Source organism: Tigriopus californicus, chromosome 11 (assembly GCF_007210705.1).
Source record: "Tigriopus californicus strain San Diego chromosome 11, Tcal_SD_v2.1, whole genome shotgun sequence".
Lineage (NCBI taxonomy): Eukaryota > Metazoa > Arthropoda > Copepoda > Harpacticoida > Harpacticidae > Tigriopus > Tigriopus californicus.
Window position 1 is genome coordinate 5585842 of NC_081450.1, and position 8768 is coordinate 5594609.

Here is an 8768-nt window from a genome sequence, read left to right on the forward strand (position 1 = left end):
TCTGAGTAAAGCAATTTAGTGTAATTTGGCACACATTTTCTCTTGCAGTTTAACAGTCTGTTTCGTTATAAAAGGTGTTCTTGCCGCCTTTTGCCCCATTCAACTAGAGTCCAAGCATGAAGGTCGTGATCCACTTAACCTTGGCCTTTTTGGTTACATTGAGTCACAAGGGAGGTAAGTGGGATATTTCTGAAGAGCCGCTGAAAAATTCCAAGAGTAATCCTGATTCAATTTAGAATGCTGCACTCGTTTGGGTTGGATTTGCGCCCCAGGTAATTTCGTCGACGGATTTGCACTTCCTCGGGATCATTCAGAGCCTCATCATTGTTACAAAGCTTGTGGGAAGAGCCACCATTGGTCAAAAATCAATTACATGTCCATGTATAACATTGGCAGGGAACTAGTTTTTTGTTACTGTCTTCCATACTGCAATCCGATCCAGGTACTTCCGTGGAAATTGAAAGTTGCATCGGTCGGTTTAATTTTTGGCAAAAGAGATGTTGCGAAACTGTGTATGAATTGGAAATAAAGTCCTTTGCCCTGCATTTAACAATGAAACAAGTGTGCCACATTGACAAAAATCTTAGATTCCTTAATTGCTTGTTCCGCTTGATTAAAAGCAGCTGTGTGCCTAATTTTTTGTAAGAAATAAAAATGCAGGAAAGACGCTTAAAGGGGCTAAAATGACCATTTTCCCATTGTCACCATTTGTTTTTGCATTATTGCAACTTTTTCCACACTTTCACCATTTTTCTCCCATTTTCTCAACTTTTTTGCATTTTTTGACAACTGAAGAAAAGTTCACAAAAGAGCCAACTTTTTTCGTGCCAGATATTCATCAGCGTGTTCATCGGGGATAGTGCAACACTTCGGTGAGATGAGAGGCAATTCAGCACATTCTTTCTCAAAGGAAGAGAAACAACCGCACAGGTCGGGCGTTAGCAAATTGTTCCAATGCAGCTTCCTGAGCCAAATCTGTTGGAACAGGGCCTTTCCCTTGATGTCAATTGGTTAGGTTAGTCCTAACGGATCAATTAGAGAGACAACAGGCGAAAATCCATCTGATACCGTGTGTTGACTGGATTCAAATGACTTTTCAGGAGAGGCTAATGACAAAATGTCTTCCTTAGGATCCCATTTGAGTCTCAGAACTCTGGTTGGCTCAAGTGGTCGTTTGTCTTCAATTAGAGCGGATGTAATTGAGCTAGAGTTGCTGCTCATCCACTTATAAGGTTTCATACCGGTACTTTGGAAGAATTACCGAACTTCAGTAACGAGTGATAGAGCTGATTCCAGAGCAGAAACTGAAGTTAAGAGGTCATCAGCATACATATCTTTCAGAGCAGGCTCTGAGGAGCGAGGGTATTTTGTTGAAAGTGTCTTGCGTGTTCTTAAAGGATCTACAGGGCTTGAAAAAGGGCTCGATACAATCCCAAATGTGGCACCCTCAGCCTGAACGTTGTGGGCTTTAATTCATGTGGGAACTTTCAAAGAAATTGATGAAATTTTCTGCTCGACGCTCTCAGGTCAACTTGGAGGAACATCTTTGCTAGGCCCAGAGCAATGGCCACCTTGTTTTTTCTAAATCGTAATGAACTTTCCCAAGGTCTGGTATCAGATTGGAACCAGAATATCGGTGATCATGTAGGGACAATCTCTCACAGAGTCCGTGCTTGTTGCATTGCGTATCACTCTGATTTTCCAGGGTTGAAACACAGGATAGGTTTCTAAAAAGGAATGAGGAGAACTGAAGGGTAAAATTTGGGTTTGGTTGGGCACTTCGGCAAAGTCATTGTCGAAACAGCTTGGCAGCTTTTGTGAATCTGGTCCAGAAGCCTTTGAGAATCAGCTTTGTTTTGAACGGATGAGTTGCGATTTGAACGGCTTTTTCCAAAGAAGACCGGTCGTCCACTTGTTTTTTCATGATCATTAGAAGGCAGTCTCCATCATGATGACAGCCTCTTGTTGTTTAAGGGCGAATCTAGACTCTGAGGCTCCTGAAGACAACAATCCAAGGGACTCAATGGACCAGAAGTTGGCCAGTGAGTGTCTGAAAACCTTTCAGGAATTTTGTTTTTACAACAAGTAAAAAGCCAAAGTATAAACGGTCTTATGCTCGTCAGATGGTAGTGATCCCACTAGCCCAAATCTTGGAAAGGTTTGTTGAGCACTAGGTTCATTCAAACGTCTCATGATTGGCGAACCAACAAGGAGGTGAGGATATAAAGGTTTTCCTACCATGACATTCTGAAGGAGGTTTCCCTCAGAGAGGACATGTTCGCAGGAACAAGGATCAAAGTTAATTTTCCGAATTGTTCCCGTGATCTCAGGAACTGTCCAAGCAATAATGGGGACGTTTAGGCAAGCTCTGGCAGGTTCGTTTGTTTGCTAGTACCAATGACAGTGATGCAAGTTTGGGGCTTGTAACACGTTTTTGAGAAGCTGACCCTTCTTTCACATTGCTATATGAGGAAAGGTCAGCTTTGCTAAAACTAGTTTGAAACGCCAATTTTGCATCACTGGCATTAGCAGGCAAGTTTGTTTGCAGGTACTAGCGCTCGCCTAAATGTCCGAATGGAGGGGGCGCGAAACGATCCATCCAGATTGTCAAGGGAGAAAGATACGTCAAAGCTGGTGGTCAAACTGTGTAATTTGTTTTCCAGAGGTCATCATCATTAAAGAGGTCGAGGGACCATCCAGGCCAACAAAGGTGGCTAAACTCCTACGGTTGAGACTTACTTTCTTCTTTACTAAATGAGCAAAAGAATACTTGTATAAGGAGTTCCTGCCCGAGTTTTTAAAAGTTCCGTCTCAAATGCAATGAAGTCTGTGTTACTGATGGAAGCAAATAAAAAATCACAGCATTCATTTGTTTACCGTCATATTTTCTAAACATTAACAATCGCGTAAACTGTTTTTTGGCAGCTTTGGGCCCTCTTTTTTCGTACAAAAGTAACGATAACGCGTTACTTTTTCCAAAAAGTATCGATTACGTTGACGAGTTACTTTTTCTAAACAGTAACGTTAACGCGTTGCTTTTTTCGGTAACGGTTCAAGCCCTGGTTTTCATGATGTCTTCCCTTGACATGGACTTCAGTTTGGGACAAGCGTGAGATTTGTAATTTTCTCCGCAGAAGTTATAAAGTCTCCAATCGTAGGTGGAGGAGAAGAAAGCGGCGGGCAGAGATGAATCCCTTTTTAGGATCGATTTGTCAGTGGAAGACAATAGCAATGATTGGGCGAGTTTATCTTCAATGAATCAAACAACTCTGCTGAGGTGGCCGCGCATGATTTCATGGACTTAGATGTCATCCTTTTCTCCCCAATCCAGGCTTTTGCAACATCAATAAAAAGCGTCTTCTCACAAAGAGAAAGAAAAATAAGGTCTGAAAGTTGTTCCCCATAGATGTCTAAAGCAGAAAATCGTTGTTGACACCCCTAGGTGAAAAAGAAAGGCTTTTAACGAAGAATCTCACTTGTGGGCTTTGGCAGATCGAAAAGGGTCTTTAGTATGTTTTGTTCGTGAAGCTCTGGTCGATTGCACGGATGTCCTCGAATCATGATCGCTTGAAAATTTGGTCATATTTGTGACTATAACATAAGGACTTTCATCAAACATAATAACACCCAATTCTGATAAAGATGATTGCTGGGATAACCCAATCTCTTGCAGGAGTTGCAAAGCATTTCTTTGTAAAACCGGTTGACAATCGAAGGCTTTGACGAAGTCTTTAAGGGTTGACAACCCGGGCAAAGGGAGCAGCTTCTTTTGCCGAACACGGTGTTCAAAAAGCCCTATCAAGTTTCCAGAGAAATTCCCAAACACAAATTGGCATTTTTCTACCTCAAGAAGTCATAGGGAACAACTTTAATTTTATAATAATTTTATGATAATTTATATTCAAGAGCTAACTAAATGTGCTCCCAACTTACATTGAGTAGGTTTTTGAAAATTTTAGTTTTTATAATGTTTTTAGGTATGTAAGTTTTTTATGTGGGCTAGAATTTCATAAACCAATAAAATCAAAATTGTTCCCCATAATTTTTTGAGGGAGAAAAATGCCAAGATGTGTTTGGGAATTTCCATCAAAACTTTAAAGGGTATTTTTACCAATGTGCGAATGTACTGATACGACTTCCTAGAAAAAGAGTGGAACTTTAGGCTTGAAAAAATATCAGCTTGATTCCTCCTGTGACTTGCACTGCTCTTGTTTACCAATAGACTACTTTGGGCAGGTTTACACGATTTTAAGACACTAGTCTTGACACTACCCATTATCATTTTCTTTGATTTCATCAATTGTCTCTCCTTCCTTAACGCTACAATTCTAATTCGTTGTTGACTAATTGTACGTTTTAGCCGACTATTTTCAGCTTTTAGTATAGGTACGGTCCCATCTTCAACTTGGATTGCAATATCAACACTTGAGGAAGAGATGGAGACAGGTGTTCCGTCCTTCAAACGAGATTGGCAAGCCAAAACTTCGTTGATAATTTCCACTCGTTTTCTCTTCAAGGCACGATGATTGCGAGTTATCACGGTCAAATTGGGTTTATATACAGGTTAGTTCAAAACGAGGTCAATGGTGATTGATCGAGCGCTATGATGTCATCAATTGGGAAATAATGTCAACAGAAGAGCTATTAATAGTGAAATTGCAACTTAAAACGCTCGCAGTTCCCTTCCGGCTCAAACAATCATCCCCATTCATCAAATGGTTTCAAGCCAAGTCTTTGACGAATGCATTGAACCAGATATCAAGTCAGTGGGAGAAGAAAACTTTTCACCCAGTCAAAGTGAGGTCTTCCTATTCTATGAGGGTGTGTGTCTAATTCAAAGACGTCTTTCCATCAAGGATAATGTGATAATGATACAGCCCTGATGGAGAGATCCCACCGTCATCCCATCTTTCGTCCTTGGTCCGTTTAACCCAATATGCCAACCAGATTCAAATTATTTAGGCCACTTCTTCCAAGGTCTAGGCCAGATTCCAAGAATTGACCGAAAAGGCCTTTATTCAGCTTTTTACAATCGTGGACATCCTTACAAACAACGGTGTCAAGGTTCTCCTCTGTCCCGACTCATCCGGATATGCGCCTCATTCGGACATGTGCCTATCCGGACATGCGCCTGTTTCACCTCATCTAGACATTCGCCTATCTGGATACGGCCTCATACGGGCGCATCCACGTTCCAACATAACATCCCGCGCTTCGACGCGTCTCCATCTCAACCCTCTTCATCCCGACACGCCCCTGTCCACCTCGTCTGAAATAGAGCTGTGCATCGAATTCGATAGCATCTCCCAATCCCATCCGCGCTCAAACTATCCAACTGGATGGAAATGAGTACTGAAATAGTCGTTTAACTTCAACTAAAAAAGTCTTATTGTTTGGTGTTATACGGTCTAATCACAACTGTTTATTTCACGTGCGTAGTTCAGTGTTTCCATCGATCATGATTGTATTTGTATTTTGTACTTGTATTTCGGGGTCTAGATGTGATAAAAGAGTTGAACAAATGTTACCTACATCACCCCTGGTCCCTCATAAGCCATGGGGCTTTTATTAAAGGGGACCTTCGTCGTCTTGGACATACAGTTAGGAGGGCACGTTCAAACTAATGGTTACACTGTCGTGGGGCCGAGGAGACGGGTAGCCTCGAATGACTATGTGGAATTTTTCCTTAGTTGAGTCGCGAGAGTCCATGAATGTTCATCCTCCGCATGAGTAGCAATTTCGTATGTTACAAACTGTTGAGTATGAGCGCGTGATTATTTCTGTCATACATGAGGTCCATTGCCTGGTCGAAAGATTATTGTCCATTAAGGAGTTCATTTCGTGAAAAAACGTGTTCCAGCCCTTATGAAACTGGTAGTCGGGGAGTTTCTGGAACCATGACAGTCGGAATAAGGTTAAGTCAAAGACAACCCGATTACCCCTCCGCTGTTTGTGAGTGTACTGATTCACAACCGCCAGAACGTTCCCGCTCAGGGAATTGAACATAAATGCTACCTGTTTCACTTGTACTAAATCGTCAATCTTTAATATATTCCATTTCTTGAAGATTGGGGTGGTGTGGGATTTGGCTCTTGTCCCTTCAATCCATCTGACTGCCTTCTTTTGGAGAAAGGCCAAAACCTGTACACCATAGCTTCCCCCAAAGTATTCAAGTCCGTACTCTAGTTTGCTTTAATTAGTGTATTGTAAAGAACGCACCACAGCTTTGAGGGTATTGCGTTCTTTGCTAGATAAAACGAAAATACCAGTTTTCTAATACCGTGACCCAATTGCTGCATGTGATATTTCCAATTCAAATTTTCGTCAAGATTTAAACCTAAGAACCTGACCGTCTATTCAGTTCGTCCTTGACCCACTTGTTGTATGAGGCGTCCGTTTAGAGAAATATTGAAATCAACCGCTTTAAACCTAGGACTGAACAAGACTAATCTTGTTTTTTTTCATATTTAAACTCAACCTATTATTCTTGAAATATTGACCTAATTTTTTGAACCACTGGCCTGCCTCTTCTTCCATCTCCTTAAAATTGTTACCAAAATGCTGAAAGGTGGTATCGTCTGCAAACATAGTTATTTTGAAATCCGTCACTCGAGGGAGGTCGTTAATATAGATTAGAAACAAAAGTGGTCCAAGGTAACTCCCTTGGGGTACTCCACAAGTCAACATTTTTATATTTGATAAAGTATTTCCTACTTCTACGCATTGATATCTTTCAGACAAGTAATGTTGGACCCATTTAACGACATTGTTACTGAATCCATATCGTGTTAGTTTTTCAAGAAGGACAGCATGATTAACGGTATCAAACGCTTTTTGTAAGTCAACAAAAATTCCTACCGAATACTTTTGGTCACTATTGTTGGTCATATTCTTAAAAGAGTTGTGTATTGCGTGCATAGATGAATGCTTGGGTCTAAAACCAAACTGAAAATCCGTTAGGTGTTCAGGGGCGAAAGAATCAAAAATTTGCCTATAAACGACTTTCTCTAAGACTTTCGATAAAGAGGACAAAATACTAATTGGTCTATAGTTTGAGGCATACCTGATCCTTCAGGTTTCCCACTGAGGTCCAATGAACTTTGGATTTGGTGTACGAGATCAAGTAGCCAACGGGAGAGTAGAGGGATTCACATTTGGGGGCTTGAGGGGCAGGGTGTGCTCCGACGTAATCTCTGCCCATGATGGTGGGGTTAAGGGTTTAAGCATATTGATGGGAGCCTCAAGACCACCTGTGGGCAGGGTGGGCATTTCATTTTTGGACACTTTTGTCCACCCCTGTCCAAAAGGGTCCAAAAGTGTCCAAAAATAAGGGTGGACAAAAGTGGACAAAAGTGGACAAAAATGTCAAAAATACGAACCTTTAAAACTACAAATATAAAGGAAATTCTACATGAAACCTATCCTTTACTTGACAAATTGCTCATTGATGTTTCCAAGAGCAAGATAAGTCTTTAAAACCTTTGCCATATACCTCTAACATACCCAAAAATGATATTTGAAAGACAGGTTCTTTTTTTCTTACCTTAGATTAGAAAGCAAGCAGGGAACAAAGTCTCCCTCTAGTAGAATGCAGCTGTTGCAAAGGATTCAAAAACTGAAATAGCTAAACATTATATTCTAGTTATATAGCTTCATTTGTTCAACATTATTAACTTTTTACAACAATATTTTTGTTTAAAATCCTCAGTCATTTGGGATTTCTTCTTAAAAAGTGCTAATACTAGAAATTGAACATCTTATGAATTGCTAAAATTTAATAATGACATATCTTACCATATTCATTGTTTTTCTTCTATAAGTAAGTTACTTGAGACATTGTTAGGCATATTTTTAACTTTTAAAGATGCCTTTGATGTCAGGAAATGAGAAGATTCCCCATGTTTTTTAAAGAAACATACATCTTGGTTTTTAGATGTATGACAAAAGTGTAATTCATGTACTCCTTACAAATATGTTATGTATTACAAATATAAAAAGTATTATTTGATATTTGATATTCAGCTGCTAAGCTTTTTTAATTTTAAGACTTAATCTTAATTAAAATTACCCAGCCACCAAATGCCCTGATTGTAGTGTGACTTTGACTTATTAACATTCAAAATATATTAACGATATTTGTTTTGACTTTGTAAAGCTGTATTGTATCAAGATAACGAATTGAGATCTCAAAAAAACATTTAAGTGTATATCTTGGAAATTAAAAACGTTAGTGAAAAGGCTAGTTGTTACTTAATATTGATGTATTTTAAGAAAGCTTAGATTTTATTGATTACTGATTCTATTTTCTGGTTGACATCTAGATTCGATAAAGAAATAACATGATTTAGGGTTTAAAAGTGCTTGCTTGTCAATCCCCTTTTGGACAATTGTACTTACTTTTGGACACATTTTGCCCACTTTTGTTCACTTTTGTCCACTTTTGTCCACATGGTGTTCAAAAGTCACGCTAATTCTCAAAATTGCTCACCCTGCCTGTGGGGGTGGGCAAAGGCGTTCTTGGAAGTGGATTCTTGTTCTCTTGATATGATTGCTCAACTGGGAATGGGCTTTTCTGTTTGGAAGGGGTAGTGAAGTGTCTGACCCCTTCCAGTACTCTGTTTCTTCAGATTGTTTGCCCACATTCTTGTTTTATAATGTAATCATGTTTGGGGAGGGTTTGGATCACGTACCCTTGGCCAGTCCAACGTTTAGTTGTTGGCTCTTGGATCATCACTGGAGTTTCCTATGCCAAGATTTGGAGGGGGGGG

General features: G+C 39.9%; 1 long non-coding RNA gene across 1 annotated transcript; it reads left to right on the forward strand.

Moving 5' to 3' along the window:
* Positions 1-52: 52 nt before the first annotated feature.
* LOC131890273 (uncharacterized) lies at positions 53-545 on the forward strand. Its single transcript, XR_009374291.1, has 2 exons — positions 53-174; positions 237-545. It is a non-coding gene; the product is annotated as an uncharacterized LOC131890273 (long non-coding RNA).
* The last annotated feature ends 8223 nt before the right edge of the window (positions 546-8768 follow it).